This window comes from Chlorocebus sabaeus, chromosome X (assembly GCF_047675955.1).
Source record: "Chlorocebus sabaeus isolate Y175 chromosome X, mChlSab1.0.hap1, whole genome shotgun sequence".
In the NCBI taxonomy this organism is placed as follows: Eukaryota; Metazoa; Chordata; class Mammalia; order Primates; family Cercopithecidae; genus Chlorocebus; species Chlorocebus sabaeus.
In genome coordinates, this window is record NC_132933.1 from 116,331,711 (window position 1) to 116,345,190 (window position 13,480).

At 36.5% G+C, this 13,480-nt stretch overlaps 1 pseudogene; it reads left to right on the forward strand.

Annotated features, from left to right (window-relative positions):
* Positions 1-1,531: 1,531 nt before the first annotated feature.
* LOC103232908 (dolichyl-diphosphooligosaccharide--protein glycosyltransferase subunit STT3A pseudogene) lies at positions 1,532-12,521 on the forward strand (annotated as a pseudogene).
* The last annotated feature ends 959 nt before the right edge of the window (positions 12,522-13,480 follow it).

Here is a 13,480-nt window from a genome sequence, read left to right on the forward strand (position 1 = left end):
TTTCATTTCTAAGAAGTCCAAAACAACCGAAACAATTTCATAGTGATAGCATTTGAAATTGTTGCTATTTTCTGGGGAATATTAAACAGGCACAAAGAAGCTATCTGGACGGGGGATAAATTCTACATCTTGATCTCCTACATGTGTAAAAATCGTTTGAGCATTATATTTGAGATTTGTTGACTTACTAAAGTATTTGTAACAGATGTACAATTATTTATCCAATAGTGTAGAAATATCTTTTTGAAGTGATACTTATGGACTGACTGATTTCCACATATTCTGTCTGAGTCACCAAGTCATATCTCTGGATCATCTATCTACATAGGCAATAGAACTTATATGCTGCATTCAGGAGCAAGTGATGCTGAAATGTAGATTTGGTATCATTTTCTATTCCTAAATGTAGATGTTAACAACTTACAAACAATTTACAGCCTGCATATATCTATGTAGTCACCACAATGTACACAACTTCTTGTAAGCTATTGTTTAAATAACTACTACATGTATCCATTCTTGGAGGACTGTGATATGAGTCTAAGTGAAGAGTGTTATTTCAAATATTTACCTTTTTTGAAATTCATAAAAATATATTATAAATGTCACATTTTTCTTATGCATATCTTATTTTCAAATTTACCATATTATTCTTTCAAAAAATGATAAATCATAAGCAAACCTGTAAGAAAACACAACCCCCATCTCCAAACCATGCTTCAGATGGAACTATTTTCTTCTTAGTTTGGGCTCTCCTACAAAGGCATACAAAACAGGAAGGTGCTCTAGATGCTGAGGAAAATTGAGCCATGAAGACATCTGCCAAGAAGGCCGGGCATGGTGGCTCATGTCTGTAGTTTCAACGCTTTGGGAGGTGAAGGTAGGAGGATCACTTAAGGTCGGGAGTTTGAGATGAGCCTGGGCCAAATAGCAAGAACTCATCTCAAAATAAATAAATAAATAAATAAATAAATAAATAAATAAATAACCGAGTGTAGTGGCATGTGCTAATAGTCTTAGCTACTTCAGAGACTGTAGTCCCAGCTGGGAGACTGAGGCAGGAGGATTGCTCGAGCCCAAGAGTTTCAGGCTGCAGTGAGCTATAATCACGCCACTGCACTCTCACCTGCAAGATAGAATGAGGCCCTGTCTCAATTTTTAAAAAGAAGAAAAAATATCTATCTGCTTAAGTGTTATGTTTTGCTTTTGTTAAAGTTTTGTGTGGGCCTCTGTGAGTGGTTGTCCTAGATATAAAATCACATAGGGATTCCCAGGGATGAAGCTAAAGTCACAGGTTTTGTTTGTCTCTGAAAAGCTCGTAATGCTCCTTCAGCACTGCTTTTCTGATCTTTGAAATGGAGCAAACCCTTGTTCCCTGGGGATTATTTTTATATGAAAGATATTCTTAAATAACATTTTTATTTTGAGCGGTGTCTGTCCCTTAAACAGTAGACTTGACATATTATTAAATGTGTCAACTTTCCCAGTTAAAATATCTTGTTACAAGTCAGGTGCTACTCTCAATATTACCATGACTGAAACAAGGATAATGTGGAAGAAGGCGTTTTATGTCCCTAGAAGTGGTAAGAGCCACACCATGAATTGGATTTCCTTTACATGAGTCTCTTGTGAATCAGCAGATTTATCCAGTCGCTTAAAGAGCAGTTAATATTCCATTAGCGACACACTGTGATCATTGTAATCTGTGTCAGCAATATAAGTTATTCTTCAGTCATTTATTTTATTGTAATATGTTATTGCAGAAAAATGCAATTATTGAATATCTAAGAAACATAAATACCGAGATAAAACTGGGACATTTTCTTACGGAATTATAGACATAATGTTTGAATCTTCATTTAATCAAAGTATGTGGCTGTTTTATTTTGGTCAGTAAGTTTACAATAAGGAGAAATGAATTTTTTTAAAAAGAATTTGAAATTTAACTTATATTTACAAAATTTAATAATTTAAGTATCAATTGCCTGAAGCTATTGAATGAAAAAGATAGGAAATGCTTGTTAGGATTTCTCAAGCCTGTATTGGGGCAAGAGCACTACCAGACAAAAGAGAGGCCTGGTCTCAAATGCTGGGGAGTCTTTGTGAGATCAGAGCATTCAGAAGCTCATCACTTCACAGTTCCATTCACCTTGACTGCATTGGGCTTAACTTTATGCGCCTAAATGTTAGAATTTCTCTTAGGCATTCAGAGGACAGAGACAAATAGCAGAAAAATTCAAAAGGTGTCTGTCAGGCCGGGCACTGTGGCTCATGCCTGTAATCCCAGCACTTTGGGAGGCCGAGGTGGGCAGATCACCTGAGGTCAGGAATTCGAGGCCAGTCTGGCCAACATGGTGAAAACCCGTCTCTACTAAAAAAAAAAAAAAAAATACAAAAATTAGCCGGGTATGATGGCACATGCCTGTAATCCCAGCTACTTGGGAGGCTGAGGCAGGAGAATTGCTTGAACCCGGGAGGCAGAGGTTGCAGCAAGCCGAGATCATGCCACTGAACTCCAGCCTGGGCGACAGAGCAAAACTCCATCTCAAAAAAAAAAAAAAAGTTGCCTGTGAGTCACGTTGAAAATTGATTTACCATAGAATGGGATTGATAGGTGAGTATCTGTGCTCCTTTTGACTTTTGAAATAAATGGATGATAAAGATACTGGTGGAAATGAAAGCAGCCATGCTATTTTTTTTCTCTGAATTAAATAAATGTAAGGATGGATTTCCTCTTCTGTAAAGATGGAGTAGATAAACTTTTTTCTATTCCTCCCACTTAGTATAACTAAAATAACTTCTAAGTTATTTAAGTGTATAACTGAAATACGGAGAAAAGGAAGAAAGTAGATAAGAAGCTCTGAACTCAGGGAACAATACAGCAGTGAGTTTTCAAAAAAAAAAAAAAAAGCCTTCCCTCTTTAGAGAAAAGACTAAGAAAAGGTCAGCATAGCAGGCAGAACACTTAGACAATTACTGCTATATTCCAACCAAACACTGTAAAACGTCATTGAGGGAGCCCTCCCCTTCACCTTCACCAATAAAGAACAAATGGAGGCTGAGACTTTGACATTCACACTCACACTTGTCAGACTGTAATGAAATGCCACGACCCCTCACTGAGGTGGTGTCACAGAAGCACAAGTAGGGAGCAGGGATTTCACATTCATTCCTGTTCGATGGTAATAAGGCTCTGCCCCACTCACAGTGACAAAGAAGACAACATGGAGGGCAGGATATCCACTTATACCCTGCAGTAATAAGACACTCCTGCCCTCTTAATTAGGGTGTATTCGAAGGAAGAATAGTGAAGAAACAGGATTTTCATCATCTCTTAACTGTGATGACACCCTCTTTGTGGTGTCACTGAAGGTCATGTGAGTAGCAATAACCAAATACTTATGCCTCCCAACAAAAAAGTGTCACGTAAAGCCAAGTGGAGAGCTCAAACTTCCACCTTACCCAGCAACAACAAGAGGCACATCCACGTTAAATATCAAAAGAGGCCAAGTAAAGAACCTGGACTTCTTCTTCCACCTGGTTATAAAAATGTCGTGTGTCCCTTTCCCTGTTGGACTGCTATAATATGAAACCACCTAAAACAGAAAGTTTAAATAAGACACAGAGACTCATAACATGATATCTAAAATGTCCAGGTTTCAAATAAAAACAAAATTATTATTCATACCCCAAACCAAAAAGCCTTAATCTGAATGAAAAAAGTTGACCAATAGATCCCAACACCAGGATCACAGAGGTGTTAGAGTTATCTGACAAGTATTTTAAAGCAGTTGCCTTCAAAAAATGATAAAATAAAAGCTTCAACAAACATTATGAATATGTTTGACACAAACAAAAATAAAAACTATCAGCAAAGATAGAAAGTCCCAGGAAAGAAACAGGCAAATAAGAAAAAAAAAATAAATGAACTGAAAGATGGAACAATAAACTATCAAAACTGAGTAAGAGTGAGAAAGTAGAATTACAAGCAGACTTAGGAAACTTTTAATTCATATCAAAATACCTAGTATTAATGCCATCAAAGTTCTGAAGATAGCAGAGAAAAAAGGGCTGAAAATGTGATTACAAATATACTAAATGAAAAATTCCAAAATTTGGCAAAAGATATACATCTATAGAAAGAAAGAAACACAAAAAATCCACACCTACCATACAGCAAGGTCAAACTAATGAAAATTGAAAACAAAAAATTTTAAAAGTAGTTATAGTGATGTGACATGTTACATAAAGTATAAAAATGTAAGACCACAAACCTACAACTATCTGATCTTCGACAAACCTGACAAAAACAAGCAACGAGGAAAGGATTCCCTATTCAATAAATGGTGCTGGGAAAACTGGCTAGCCATATGCAGAAGATTAAAACTGGACCCCTTCCTTTCAACATACACAAAAATCAAATCTGGATGAATTAAAGGCTTAAATGTAAAACGCAAAACTATAAAAACCTTAGAAGACTACGTAGGCAATACCATTCAGGACATAGGCACAGGCAAAGATTTCATGACAAAGACAGCAAAAGCAGTTGCAACAAAAGCAAAAATTGACAAATGAGATCTAATTAAATTAAGATCTTCTGCACAGCAAAAGAAACTCTCAACAGAGTAAACCAATAACCTACAGAGTGGGAGAAAATTTTTGCAATTGATTTATCTGACAAAGGTCTAATATCCAGAATCTACAAGGAACCTTAGCAAATTTACAAAACAAACAAACAAACAAAAATCCAACCCCATTAAAAAGTGGGCAAAAGACAGGAACAGATGCTTCTGAAAAGAAAACATCCATGGGGCGAACAATCATATGAAAAGCTCAACATCACTTATCATTAAAGAAATGCAAATCCAAACCACATAAGGTACCATTGTGCACCAGTCAGAATGGCTATTATTAGAAAGTCAAAAAATATCAGATGCTGCTGAGGTTGCAGAGAAAAAGAAATGTTTATACACTGCTGATGTGAGTGTAAATTAGTTCAACCATTTTGGAAGACAGTGAGGTGATTCTTCAAAGATCTAAAGACAGAGATACCATTCGACCCAGCAATCTCATTCTGTCTTGTTGATCTGTCTAATGTTGACAGTGGGGTGTTAAAGTCTCCCATTATTATTGTGTGGGAGTCTAAGTCTCTTTGTAGGTCTCTAAGAACTTGTTTTACGAATCTGGGTGCTCCTGTATTGGGTACATATATATTTAGGATAGTTAGCTCTTCTTGTTGAATTGATCCCTTTACCATTATGTAATGGCCTTCTTTGTCTCTTTTGATCTTTGTTGGTTTGAAGTCTGTTTCATCAGAGAGTAAAACCCTAGAAGAAAACCTAGGCAAAAGTAACTATCGTCAGAGTGATGAGGCAACCTACATAATTGGAGAAAATTTTTGCAATCTATCCTCCTAACAAAGGTCTAATATCCAGAATCTACACGGAACTGAAACAAATTTACAAGAAAACGACAAACAAACCCATTAAATGTGGACAAAGGACATGAACAGACCAAACGCTTTTGAGGATGTGGAGAAACTGGATTTTACATACATTATTGGTGGTAATAGGAAGCAGCAAAACCACTCTGAAAACAATATGTCAGTTTTCACTATAACTAAACATGCAACTGCCATATGACTCAGCAATTGTACTCTTGGGTATTCATCCCTAATAAATCAAGTGTGTGTTCACACAAAAATCTATACATGAAAGTTCATGGCAAATTTACTTTTTAGTAGCCAAAAAGTGTGAACAATGTAGATATCTTTTAATAGTTAAATGGCTAAACATATTATGTTAGCCATGTGAATATTACAAAGATTCATGCTATGGAATACTACTCTGTGGTATAAAGGAACATATTATTTAGGTACAACAACCTGGTTAAATCTCCAGAGAATTGTGCTGAATGAAAAAATCCAATCCCTAAATGGAACATACTGGATGATCCCACTTATGTAATATTTTTGAAATGACAAAATATTAGAAATGGAGAACATACAAGTGGTTGCCAGGGGTAAAAGAGAGGATTGGGATGGCATGGGAAGGAGCTTGGGTACAAAAGGACAACATTAAAGGAGCCTGGTAATGGCACTGTTGTATATTTTGAGTATATATATCCATGTCAATATCTTTTTGTGCTATTATACTAGCACTAGCAAGATATTACTATTGGGGTAACTGGGCAAAGGGTATATGACATGTCAGTTTTTTATTTTTACAACTGCATGTAAATTTTAATTTTTAATTTAAGAAAGAATATTAAAAACATGTTTTTAAGATTAACTACTTCAAATTTCTTCCTAGGGGCTTTCAGTGAGTTAATGCCCTAAGAAAGTTAATTCTACTAGGGAGCAGTTCTTAGCAACAACACCTGTGACCAGAAAAATAAGAATGTGTAATTCTAAACCTCTCTTGGATGAGGATACTATAAATCTTTAATAAAAGCTATTTGACTCAGTTGGAAAGAATATGCAGAAATTGGAGCCCTAATACATCACCGGTGCTAATGTAAAATGGTGCAGGTGCTGTGGAAAAGAGTATGGCAATTTCAAAAAATTAAAAATAGAGTTACCATATGACCCATTAATTCACTTCAGGATATATATCCAAGAAATGGAAATCAAAGACTCGAAAATATATTTGTATAGCCATGTTCATAGCGGCATTATTTATAATAGCCAAAAGGGGGAAGGAACTTAAGTGTTCATCGATGGATGAATGCATACACAAAATGTGGCATATACATACAGTGGAATATTACTCAGCATAAAAAGAAATTTAATCCCATCACATACTACAACATGAAAGAACCTTGAAGATATTATGCTAAGTGAAATAAGCCAATCACAAAACGACAAACACTGTATGCTTCCACTTACTGCCTACGGGCTTTCTTTCACACATGTGTGAGTTAATAGTGTGAGTACCTAGACTAGTCAAAATCATCGAGACAGAAAATAATATGGTGTTTGCCTGGGGCTGTGGAATGGAGAAACAGGGAATTGTTGTTTACTGGATACAGAGTTTCAGCTTGGAAAGATAAAAAGAGTTTTGGAGATTGACACTAGTGATGGTTGCACAGCAATTCGAATGTACTTAATGCCACTGAACTGTACACTTAAAAATGGTTAAAGGGTACATTTTATGCTATGCATATTTCACCATAATAAAAAATGTTAAAATGAAAATGTACTTGACTCAGATATGTAACGTGCCTCGTAGTATTTTTTTTTTTTCTCTATCTATCTGGCTATATACTTCATCTTCCTCACTCCAACTTGGTCTGACTTTGGTAACATGTGGAGACCGTCAACCTTCTGTGTTTTTTATCCATATACTAGTATTCTTGTGCATCCTCTTTACATGGGTCTAAAAGGAAATCCATTTGCTAAGTTCATTCAGAGTATAGAATTTATGCTTGAAATTTAAGAGTGAAGGATAAACTTATAAAACTCAGGTATAATCCATGAAACCCAAGGATAGGCAATACAGAGAGACATCCCCAGAATATGAACAAGCCATTGGAATGTCATTAGTAAACAAATATCTCCAATTTGTCTCTTGATGTATATTTGCCTTATTTCTCTATCTGAAGTCAGGAATTGTTGATGCTTTTCTTGCTGCATACAGTGCTACCTCTCAGCCCCCCCAAACTTACCTGAGTAGGTGAGACCAAATAGCTTCTTCAGTTCCAATGAGAAATGCCTAGAAAGATAATCTAATTTTTTTTTTCTAGGTCGATTCCATGTCCCTTATTCAAGTAACCATGGGGTCATGTGGGAGAATAAACATGGATATTGAGGATGAGTCCAGTGAATCGAGAGTTTCATCAGTTACTATTAGTACCTTCTCCATAATTTCTTAACATTCACTGTCTAATACCTGGCAACCTTGTCTACGGCAAATTTCTGCCTGAAGGCTTTGTTTCACCCATGTGTAAGTTAATGCCCTAAGAAGGTTAGTGCTCTTAGGGAGCAGCCTTTTGAAATGACAAATAGGACTTAGAGGATAAATACTGCATCCAACATTCCCCTGGAAAGGGAAGGGGATAACTCTGAGGCATATATTATTCTGGATTCCAGAGGTCTCCAGTAGAAGTGAGCCCCAGTTGCCCATAGCACTAACCTTGTAATAACACACCCTTTTCTGGCTTTATCCTCTTTTTCATTTCAATTTCTCACTCCCCTAATGGTGCTTCCTTTGGTCAACTTCCAAGTAAATTATAATACCTCAAATTCCCATCCAAGGTTTTATGGCCTTCATTCAGTGCTGGCATGATGGAGAGAAACAGAAGAGGCCAATAATTGATAAAGATAAGAGAGGTAAGCAAGAGTCATAAGAAAGCAGTATCTACAGTGGTATCTACCACTGAGTCAGTGTACAGAAAGTAAATATGGTTTGAACACTGGAGGAAGATCTGATCTGTGCAGAACAAGAAAGAAGAATTGTTCCAGAACAGGGCTCAAAGTCTTTAACCAGATCATGGGGTAAAATAATTAAGAGGCAAGCCAAGTAAAATTCATAACTTTGGAATCTTAGCAGATGAAACATAAAGGGAGAGGGACCCTGCTGGATGTCTGGATACAGAGGATTCCCCACCTGTGATCAAGGACTTGAAGCATACTAAGGATATTTCTCAGCTGAGGTCCAGTAGAGTGAATTAATAGATACATATATTCTTAGTTCACTTGAATAAAGATGTTAATCTGTCTACGCAGACTCTATAATATGGCAAACATGGTAAAACCATATAATATGGTATAATACGGTAAAATATACAATCTATGTCTCAATTTAGGTGAATGTAGTTCTTCTTATAAGAGAAAATGATTGTTTCCTTGTAGGTATAATTTTTTAAAATAAGACCTTCAGCTTAAAGCTCAATAAAAGATAACATTTTCGGGCTTAAAAACAGAGTACTTCAGACCTTCACTCAGGTACATGTTAATGTACCAGCAAAGATATAAAGATTCAACAACCTGATATTCAGTGTAAATTTTTTCACTCTTGCAGAAAAGGGTATAAAAATTACATAACCACTACTAAAATGTAGACACTGAGGCTCTTCTCAGTGATAGCTGATGAGGAGGAATCATTCCAATATCCTTAACTAGTTGATTGAATTGCAGTTTTAGATAACTCTTTAAATGCTAAGCACCTCTTGAAACAGGGCAGAAAGAATTTTAGTAATCGATTATCATCTATATTTTTAAACTACAGGATACTCCATAGTAATTTTTACTTCAAAGTGGTTGGATTTCCTTTACGAATTACGCTGACAAATCACTAATGGAATATGAGTTAAAACGAACCCAGAGACACCAGTAAAAATGGCATGCTCTGTTTATTCTTTGATGTAACCCCTTCTGCTCTACAAATTTGGCAAAGATGGATACACTATAAAAATAAATAATCAAAGAGACTTGACAAGATAAACATTTTCATAGACCAGAGACAAAAATAGAAGGCTGAAGGAGTTAATGGAGCTGAAGTACTATATTCCAAAGCAGGCAATAGAAGCTACAACTTCATCTCCTAGCGGGTGGGAAGGACTACAGATCTGTGTAAAATGGAGAAATAAAGTTGGCTTCACTGCTTAAATCCAGGAGCTTATGATTAATAAAAGTAGGGTGAAAATATACTGACAACTGGTGCCTGAGGCTACAATTTTTGCGGGGTTTCCAGGCAACATAAGCCTGAGGATACTGGCATAGCCTCAGGACAGGGCTGCCTGAGGCTCAGTAACCAGTCTTGTAAATCCTTCATATCCCTACCAGGGAGGAGGCACAAACCTTGATTATAAAATAGCCTCATAACTTCTTGTCAGGGAGGAGGGAGACAAGGGAATTAAAGAAAAATAAAGCAATGCAAAGCAAAAAATATGCTCCCCTCAAATAAGCCTGTGATCCACAATTCTAAAATGCATGAAGAAATCTAAAGCTAAGAAATACAACCAATATTTTAAGTGTTCTTGCCATGAAAAATAAGTATGTGAGAAAATGTGTGTTAATTAGCTCAATGTAGCTGTTTTACAATGCATACATATTTCAAAACAACGTATTGTGTAAGATAAATATATAAACATTTTGTCAATTAAAAAATAAATTAACTTTTAAAAGTAAAAATATAACCAACTAAATACAGAACAGGATTGCCTCTTGATGATGTTAATTGTATGAAATAATTTGACAAATATTTTATAATAAATTTGGTTGGTATACTCAAAGAGATTAAAGCACAACATTCAGAAATGAACAAGAAAGTATTAAACAAGTTACATATATAAAATGTGAATATTAAAAATCAGGTTGCCAGGGTTGGGTGCACCGCTGAATAGATCGCTGAGGGAGCCTAGGGGATTGCTTAGGAATTCTGGCCAGCTGAGTGTTGTCTGTTGCCACTCATTGATGTCAAGATGACTAAGGTTAGATGGATTTTTGTGGTTGTCCTATGAGAAGGCAGAACACACTTCTGAAGCTTCTCATTATGTCAGTGGCCACTATGTTCTTTCTCCAGCGGTCTCTTTGCTGTTCTGAGATTTTAAAGTGTTATCTATAAGGTTAATCCACACTTTAGTTATCAGACTACCAGGTTTCTGGCTAAGGAAGAGTTTTATAAATTCTATAGCTTATGTGATTGGAGAGCCTAGTCGTCATTGGGATGAATCATTGGAGGAACAATTTACCCAGGCTTAATTATCACCCCTGCTGCAATATACCACATACTCCAATTTTTCCAAATCACCATGGACATTCAGAATGTCTGTGTATCTCCTCCTTCATCATTATTGTCATTGCCACCTTACGAAAGAGCTCAAGGATGCAGGCACTGGGCTTCCTTTTGCTGCTGTGTTTGCTATGGTTCCCACATATATCTTCCAATCTGTGACTGGCTCATATGATAAGGAAGGGATTGCCATCTTTTACATCCTACTCACCTACAATATGTGGATCAAGGCACTAAGACTGGTTGCATCTATTGGAGGCTAAGTGTGCCCTTGCTTATTTCTACATGGACTCTTCATGGGGAGATGTTGTGTTCCTGATCAACTTGATCCCTCTCCATCTACCGGTGCTGATGCTCACAGGCTGTTTCTCCCACTGGATCTACATGGCCTGCTGTACTGTTTACTGCCTGGGCACTATTCTTTCTATGCAGACCTGTTCTGTGGCTTTCCAGCCTGTCTTTTCATCAGAGTGCATGGAAACCATTGGGGTTTTTGGTCTCGGCCATATCCATGCCTTTCTGGATTACCTATGCAAGTTGAATCCACAGCAAATTGAAGTTCTTTTCCAGAGTGTCCTCTCTCTGGTAGGCCTTATCCTTCTCACTATGGGAGCTCTCTTCATGCTGACAGAAAAAAATCCCTCCCTGGACATGGCATTTCTACTCACTGCTGTATCCTTCTTATGCTAAGACCAACATCCCCATCATCGTTTCTGTGTCTGAGCATCAGCCATGACTTGATCCTCATACTATTTTGACTTGCATTTCCTTGTCCTTATGTTTCTAATTGGCCTCTATTTCTGCTTTAGCAACTTGTTTGATGCTCAGAGGTTTAACATCATGTATGGTGTGACCAGTGTGCACTTTTAAGCTGTAATGGTGCGTCTAATGCTAGTATTGGCGCCTGTTGTGTACATTCTTTCCAGCACTGGAGTCTCCCAAATGTTGTCCACATATGGGAAGAAACTGGACATAAGTCATCCAGACAAGAAAAGCAACCGGATTCTACCTACCTGATTTAGAATGAAGCATCAAGTGGGATGATATTAATGCCAAAATGGCCTTAGTCCATTTTGGCTTTCTTTCTCATCCCCTACACTTTTTACTCAATCCTGGGTGAACAGTAAGGCCTTCTCTTCTTCCTTCACCCTCTATGCTTGGGGTGGATATGACAGTAGCATTATTTCTGATGACTACTGAGAAGCATATTATTGGCTTTTTCACAACACTCCAGAGGATACAAAGGTCATATGATGTTGGGACCATAGCTACCAGATTATAGCTAAGGTGAACTGGACAATTTTTGTGGACAATAACACATGAAATAATACCAATATTTCTTGAGTAGTTCAGGCAATGGTATCCACAGAGGAAAACCCTATGAGATCATGAGAAAGCATGAGGTCATTGTTGGAGACTTCACTGAGTATTGCTATGATGATATCAACGAGTTTCTTTGGGTGGTCCAGATTGGAGGTAGCACAAACACAAGAAAACATATCAAAGAGAATGACTATTGTACTCCAGTTGGGGAATTCTGTGTGGGCCATAAGGGTTCGCCAGTGCTGCTCAACTGCCTCATGTACAAGATGTGTTACTACCACTCTGGACAGGTCTACACAAAAGTCAACCATTCATCAGGCTTTGACCATGTCAGAAATGCTGAGATTGGGAATAAAGGCTTACTTTGAGTTTTATGTCCTGGAGAAAGCATATATCACAGAACATTGGCTGGTTAGGAAAGACAAGGTAAAGGACCTAGATAATCCAGGCCCATCAAGGACATAAATGTCATGTCCAGCTCTGATATGCTTCACACTGAGTGGATCATATTTAGGATGTTGAAGATTTTTTTTATATACCATTTATAAGAACACATCTAGATGAGATTAGAATTGTATGCAACTTTTGTCCTAGGCAGGATGGCTGGGCCAAATAAAATAACTTTTACAATTCTAAGCAGGTTACCAATAAAATATCATGGCTTTACTGTGCTCAATTAAAGGGAGGAATAAAAAAATAAAAATAATCGAATCAAAATATGAGAAATAATAATATCAAAACAGAAAGTAATTAATAAACAGGATAAACAGTGCCTTGGAAGGTAGCACTGAACACTTCACTTACCACACAGCAAAGCAATGAAAGATGGAAAATATATGTGCAAGCATTTAAGATTCTCACAAGATTTATTGAGATAGTTTACACTAAAACTTCAGGCACTAATCCCCTGTAATCTCTGTTCCAGAATATAGAGAAATAGACAATGGCAGGGAATAAATATTTAATATAATATTAGCTATTTTTCAGATGTTGAAGAAAAATGCCCGTATTAAATGAATAGTGCATTTTAAGTAACAATCAGAATAAAATAATAATAAACATAATTAGATCAATTTCTGAATATGTAATAGAAAAATTTTAGGAAATCAAGAATAAATAAAAAAGTCTTAAAAGTTAAAATGGTTACCTAAAAGTTAGTAATTTGGCAATCTAGATTTCTCACTATCAACAAGAAAAACCACAGAAAATGGGGTAAAAGCTTGAAAGTATTGAGATGAAAATTATTTATGAACCCAGAATTCTATATTCCAGCAAAAGTGTAATTTGAAAGGAAGGGCAAAATGAAGACAGTTTTGGAAACAACAAAAAAAAAAGAATAAAGAATTTGTTACAAACAAACCCTTACAATATTCACTTTGATTAAAAGCAAGATGCTAAATGAATGCCAGTTTTTAATTTCCTGA